This window comes from Mus musculus, chromosome 2 (assembly GCF_000001635.26).
Source record: "Mus musculus strain C57BL/6J chromosome 2, GRCm38.p6 C57BL/6J".
Lineage (NCBI taxonomy): Eukaryota > Metazoa > Chordata > Mammalia > Rodentia > Muridae > Mus > Mus musculus.
Window position 1 is genome coordinate 21,238,525 of NC_000068.7, and position 7,164 is coordinate 21,245,688.

At 41.0% G+C, this 7,164-nt stretch overlaps 1 pseudogene; it reads left to right on the plus strand.

Annotated features, from left to right (window-relative positions):
• Positions 5,578-5,917, plus strand: Gm13378 (predicted gene 13378; annotated as a pseudogene).

The window sequence follows — 7,164 nt, forward strand, 5'->3', positions numbered from 1 at the left end:
GAATCTGGCCTAAAACCCACCACCCACTAAATAAATAAATAATAAAAAAATTGAAAAACCTATCAGTTGTATGTTCAAATAAGAATTTCTGATGAAAATATTGATGGTATTTTGTCTATTCTAATCACATATGCTTATTGAATAAAATATGGCTGATAAATGCTAAAAAAGTTATATAATAATTTTTTTTATTGTGGTTCCCTTTTGTCTGGGGCTGAAGCTACATGAGGAAGATGTGCGGGGGGGGGGGTGTTCACAGGAAAATTGAATTTATATTCTAGATATCAGCTGGCCAGGGTATGGGTCTACATCTTAGTCATGGAAGGGATTTTATTGCTAGGCCTTTCCATTATCCCAACAGTAGTATTAAAGGTGGTGTCTTGGGTGTTCCCTGATGGCTCAGCCTGTGACACTGTGTGACAAGACCTTTAGTATTACATCTGTCTCTATGTGTATGTGTGATATTTTAGGGAAGGGGACACATGAACTTTCTGAGATTACATGAAAAAAATCATATGTGTGAGGTGGGGAAACAGGTTAGTAAATAAAGAGTTTGCTGTGTAAACACAAGAATCTGCGAACTTGTATAGAAAGCCACGCCCGATGGGGCAGAATAAACTCATGTAACCTCAGCCCTGGGTGCAGTGGAGACAGGTTGATACTGAAGCAACATTTAGCCAGGCAGTCTAGTAAAATTGATGGGAAAAAAGGGTAGAAAATGATTGAATAAAGATATCCAGTATTAACCTCTGGCCTTTACATATATGCCTGTGTAACTACATATACACACATGCACATATCTACACTAACAAGTACATATACTATCCCACCCAGCCTACAGCCTCCCCACATCATATATGTGTACACAGATACTTTTTTGTTGTTTGTTTGTTTGTTTGTTTGTTTGTTTTGAGAATTAAAGCCAAAGCTCTTAATTCAGGATGGGGTCCTCTAAGTGTTCCAACTGGTGGTATCTTGACTTCCCTGAAGAACTGTGTTGAGCTAGGGTGTCTGGTTTAAATGTAACAAACAGATGGAGTCTTATTGAAAAGGAGGCAAATGTGCCTCTCTGTCCTTAGCTTGTCCAGGGTGCCAGAGCTTTCTTTTTTGCCCAGAAGTCTCTGTTCCTTAGCTCAGCCAGCCCATTATGCTTCCTGTGCAGCCACATAGAAATATGTAGCTGGGTCTTTCTGTCTGCTGTTGCTTTTCTTTCCCAGGAGTGTCAGCCTGCATCTCTACTTCTCTGAGTCAGGCCCTCTCCAGTTGTGGCAAAAGCTTAAGGAATGATGGTGGAGTTTAGAGAGCAGAGTGTGACTCTCTGGTTTGCAGACACAGGGACATAGAGCCCATGCATGACTAAAGCCTTTCGCTCAGGAAGAGGAAATGAGTGGACTCATCATTCAAAGATGGCTTCTCTTCCTTGCAATGAGTGCTTAGAAACATACTGACAAAGAATATGGTTCTGGGTAATGAGCAGTGACTTCATCTGTGTGCTGACTTAACCTGGAGATATCACCTTGTATAATCGCCAGTGAGGAGGCATTTGAAATATTCTAATCAGGCATCCACATTCCAAGAGTGGCTAGGTAGCATTTGACATGCCCTAATTAGGGAACAACCCTTTAGAGAGTGTTGCTTAGCGCCTCAAATATTATTGCTAAAATGTATACCACAAAGAGTGTATTCATCTGCATAAGACAAAAGGGAAGCGAAACTCTCCTTCTGGGAATGGGTGGCATTAAGGGGATCCAGTTAACTGGAAAGATCTGATTCCCTGCCACCTTGTCCTGACTGAGGCTTAAAGATTAAGACAATGGATGGCTCCAAGGTTAGATCAGAGGTCCAGAGCACACACCTCAGGGAACTCTGATTTCCCTCTGACCTCGGCTTTCCAGAGTCTCTGGAGTCATAGCTTTAGATACAGTGATTTTTTTTTTTTTTCCACTACGGCTTGAGTGTTTAGGATAAGGTGCTCATTAGATGTCCGAGGACAAAACTGAACTACGCTGACAGAGGAAATGACAGTTCCTGGCCTGTCTCTAAAGCTTGCTTGGCTACTGAGGTGCACAGGACAGCGGGTCTTCACTGGTTTCTAACTGCCTTTGTACTCCCCTCTTCCATTCAAATTAGGGCTTAAAGGGATGTAGGATTAGCTGAGGCCTCAGCATATTAGGAGTTTTCATAGCTATGGCATGGGAGTTTTAATGTGGAAGACCAGCATCATGTGAGCAGAGCCACTGGAGCCGTCAGCAGGCTTCTAGTTGTGATGTTGCTGCCTGTGTACAGTCCCCCCAAAGTATAGCACACTTGCTATTCTCATTTCTTTCTTTACGCCCTTTGTAGATACCATATTCCTGGCTGGAAGCATTCTCCAAACAATGTTCTGCTACTTAATGAGTGTGTGAACTTGAGAAGGCACTTACTATTCCAAAACTTTCAAATATCCATTTTTCTCATCTATAAAATGAGAAGAAATTAATGTATAGAGTTCCCTTTAGTTTACTTATGCTTTTTTTTTCTATTCTTTTCTTTCTTATTTCTTAATTTGATTTATTGACAGAGTCTCATGTCCTAGGCTGGCCTTGAGCTCATTTGCAACTCAGGATGACCTTAAACTTCCCCGATCTTCCTGTGTCTGTTTCTGCAGTGTTGGCATGCTGGGATTACAGGCATGCATCACCAAGCCCAGTTTATGAGGTGATGGGGATCAAACCCAGAACTTTGTCCATGTTAGACAAGGGTTACTGAGATTCTACTATGAGGCATGTACTGCACATGAGAAATTCAATTATTATTGTAAGCTTATATTTTTCAAGACCTACTTTAGTAAGTGTTCTTAAATGCTTTAACCTCCCTTTAGCCCACCACTCACCAGAGGTATTGAAAGGTTAGTAGGGCAAAGGGGACTGAAGACCTGTTTTAAAATAGATTTTTGGGGCAGATTTCAATTTTCATTGTCAGGATAGCAGCAGTTCAGTTCATACAAACATATAAATCAACAGCAGTAGCTTGATCCACTTGCAAACACCATTCAAAAATTAAAATGGCCGTTTGATCCAGAAGAAACATCCCCAGTCTGCAGAAGTGGTAAGAAGTCCCCAGAACGCCACCAGACGCTCTTTGGTGTATTCTTCTCTACAAAATCACAACGAATGATGATCAGGGAAGAAGGCAAGGTGAGCCAAGGCCACAGTGTCATCAGTGAAGACCAGTGTTAGCAAAACCTAACAAAGACCAGCAAAGAATGGCAAGGTGAACCAATGCCACAGAGTTGTCCACTGCCTGTTGGGTTATACCTATATCCTTTTAAACATCACACGTCCTCTCAAGCGTCTGCTCTAGCAAAACATCATATGCTCTTTTTCCAGGCTGCTTCCAGAAAAACACCACGTGTCGTGTCTGTTCTCAGCAAGTATCTTCCCAAGTGCATGCTTCAGCAAAAACTTCCTCTCATAAGACAGTTTCCAGAAAAACATCATGACACAACTGAGTCTGGAAAGCAACCAGAAATTCCCAGTTCATATTGTTTTTATAGTTTTAGTGTATTTAAACTATTTTGACCACGAAAATTTATTTTAAGAACTTTTGTTTTACTCTCCAACCTTTCAAATCAAAACCAAGTCTCTTGTCCTTGCTGTGTGTTCTCATAAAGTCTGGACAACTTGTGTGGAAGCACTATCCTCCATAGTCAAGTTCTTTCTTCATGTTAATCTCTACCTAAATCTCATTAGCTGTTTAAGGTCTGGACTATGGCTTGCCTCCTGTTCCTAACCCTCATTATACAGTAGACATTTAGTAAATATTTAATATGTGAGTAAATAGGCATGTGAACTCATTGGGGATGTATGGCTTCATGAAGTGACAACTCATAGGGAGTTTTTAGGGTTGTCAAATGGCAGTCAGATGGCAAGGAGAGGCAAGAAGAGTAAACCAGTATGATCAGGATATTAAAGCTAGGTTAACAGATGTTAATACTATAACAAACTGCTTCATCCACTGGTAAAAAGGTATCTATCCCCAACACTCCTTGAGGATTCTGCAGGAGAAATAACATTTTGTGAAATACAGTCTCATGTGATGATTTGGACTTCGTTGCGTATTGATTCTATATTTTAATATCTACACACTCTCCTTCTGTCTTAGTCAGGGTTTCTATTCCTGCACAAACATCATGACCAAGAAGCAAGTTGGGGAGGAAAGGGTTTATTTGGCTTACACTTCCATACTGATGTTCATCACCAAGGAAGTCAGGACTGGAACTCAAGTAGGTCAGGAAGCAGGAGCTGATGCAGAGTCCAAGGAGGGATGTTCTTTACTGGCTTGTTTCCCCTGGCTTGCTCAGCCTGCTCTCTTATAGAACCCAAGACTACCAGCCCAGAGATGGTCCCACCCACAAGGGGCCTTTCCCCCTTGATCACTAATTGAGAAAATGCCCCACAGCTAGATCTCATGGAGGCATTTCCTCAACTGAAGCTCCTTTCTTTGTGATAACTCCAGCTGTGTCAAGTTGACACAAAACCAGCCAGTACACCTTCTAAGTACACATTTTAGTTTTTAAAAATGATTTATATCTCTTCTGATCAATTTTATATAAACTCTTATGTTTTTGTAGCTAATATCAGCACAGTTTTATTGATAAGATGATATCTTCCGTGAGACTTGTGCTTGGCTATTGGGAAAGCAGACAGAGTGATTGTAAAATGTTTAGACCAAATTCTCTGATTTTACTTCTACTTGCTAAAAGCACATGGATAGCTGGGGTGGGTATTTTGGTTTTAAAATCAGAATGTCTTTAAGCTCCAAAGAATAAACATGAATGAAATGCTGAACTAAACTTTAAGTTATTGGTATCACTAAATGCTAAAAAAATCCAAAAGTTCTCAAGACAATAGTCAAATTCAAAATGAATCCATTTCCCAAAGTCAGTGATCAATCAACTATTGGAACGAGACAATCTCAAGCTGCACTGGAATGAAGGGCATTTAACCAGAAATAGCCATGCAGCTTCTGGGGTAAGTTTCTTTACTCAGAGGGGCACAGCAGGGCATTGGACTATATAGAAAGGCTTTAACATTTTAAAGATATTTTTTCATGGGATATATTTTGATCATATTCTTTCCCCTCTTTCAATTCCTCTTTGATCTTCTTTATATCACCACCCACCTAATTTTGTGTTCTTTCTCAAAACCAAAACAAAACCCATGAAAATCAAAACAACAACAAAACCCAGTAAGACAAAAATTACCAAGTCAAAACAAAAAAGGTCCTTATCCCATCCTAGACTAGCACAAGATTCCAGGAGATCCAGTGCTCTCTCCTGGCTTGTCCTGAAGTATGGTTGATATACCAAGTTGGTACACCATTGAAGAAAACTGATTTTCTTTTTCCCAGCAGGTATCAATTACAAATCGCTTCTTGGTTAGGGTTAGGACCTTGTGTCCACTTTTTCTTCTCAGTGTTGAGATTTTGTCTGGTTTGAATCTGTTTAGGTCCTGTGTATGTTGTCATAGTCTCTGTTAGTTCATATGTGCACAGGTTCTGTTATGTCTGGAAGACACTGTTTTCTTGGAATCACCCAGATGTGATGACTGGTTTCATGGAGACTGTGTTGGATTAAGTCTTTCTCAAGCACAGCAAATGGGAGAGGAAGACAAAGAATATGTTTGTGTAAGGTGCTGTGCTGAAGAAGATAAAAAGACTGACATACTAGACACAGAGATTTTTGAAGCCCAAGCTCCCATCGAAGCCCACAGCGAAGATAAAAGGATGGAGTGTGGAAAGCTGACATCATCGAAGCACGCAGTCACTGACGATAAACACAGACACTCAGATGACCCTGGGAAGCACAAGGTCAAAATTTTAAAACGGGAGTCTGGTGAGGGAAAAACTTCCTCTGACAGTAGAGATAATGAAATTATCTCTACTCTTAAAATCTTTCTGCCTCCTCTTCTGCATAGATCACTGAGCCTTGAGGGGAGGGGTTTGACAACCCATTTAGGACCCAGTGCTCCAAAGTCTCTCATTCTCTGCACATTGCTCGGTTGTGGGTCTATGTGTTAATCACCACCTATTGCAAGAAGAACCTCTCAGAGAGACTTTTGGTTTCATGACTATATAACAAATAGATTAAATTCACTTATCAACAACATTTTTCTTACTTTTATGATCAAAACCAGATAATGGCCTCATGGGATTCAGCACTCAGCAACTTTGGTTCTAATCTTTTTGGAAAAGCAAGATGGCTTTTAACACAGGAAAAGAGCTAGATTCTTTCCATATTTATATCCCAGATACTCATTTAAAAAAAAATTCTGGTCTTCCTTGTTTATCGGCTGATAACAGATATTGTGACGGTCTAAGATAGTATAGAAAGCATTCCTTCTGGCCGGGTGTGGTGGTGCACACCTTTAACCCCAGCACTCGGGAGGCAGAGGCAGGCGGATTTCTGAGTTCGAGGCCAGCCTGGTCTACAAAGTGAGTTCCAGGACAGCCAGGGCTACACAGAGGAACCCTGTCTCTAAAAACCAAAAAAAAAAAAAAAAAAAAAAAAAAGCATTCCTTCTGATGGCTGAAGCCCAACTCTATTTTTGGCACACGTAGATTATAGAATGCATAACAAGTAGCCTGCTGAATTGTGACACTTGAGAGAAGCAGAGTTGACAATTACCCAACTGCCTCCCTGTCTTGTTTACACGAGAAAAGCATTGGCTCTATCTGGATTGCACTTAACGCCATGGAGATAAAGTCTACTGACATTCAGCCCTAAGAACTTTCTTGGCTTTCACAAAAGTTAAGTGGGCTGTTACTCTTCAGGATAAATGTGGAAAAGAACCACACCGAGGTTGCATTAAGAAATTACTGACTAGAAATTAATCAAGAAGCCTCCTAGCCTTTACATCAGTGGTCCTCAACCTATGGGTTGCACAGGGGCTGAATATCAGATATTTACATTATGATTCATTACAGTAGCAAAATTATAGTCATTTGTACACCCTTCCCCCATCCCTGACTTTTGAAACCTATGGTAGACAGGAGAGATGTTCCTGAGGTCATGAGAGTGGGAGGGCTGGCTTTGCCCCTCCCTGGCTGTAGCACTGGGGAGAACAGACTCTGTACCTTGCCTGGGCAACACAGCAGAGCTGACCTCTGGTGGTGGAGGCAAGG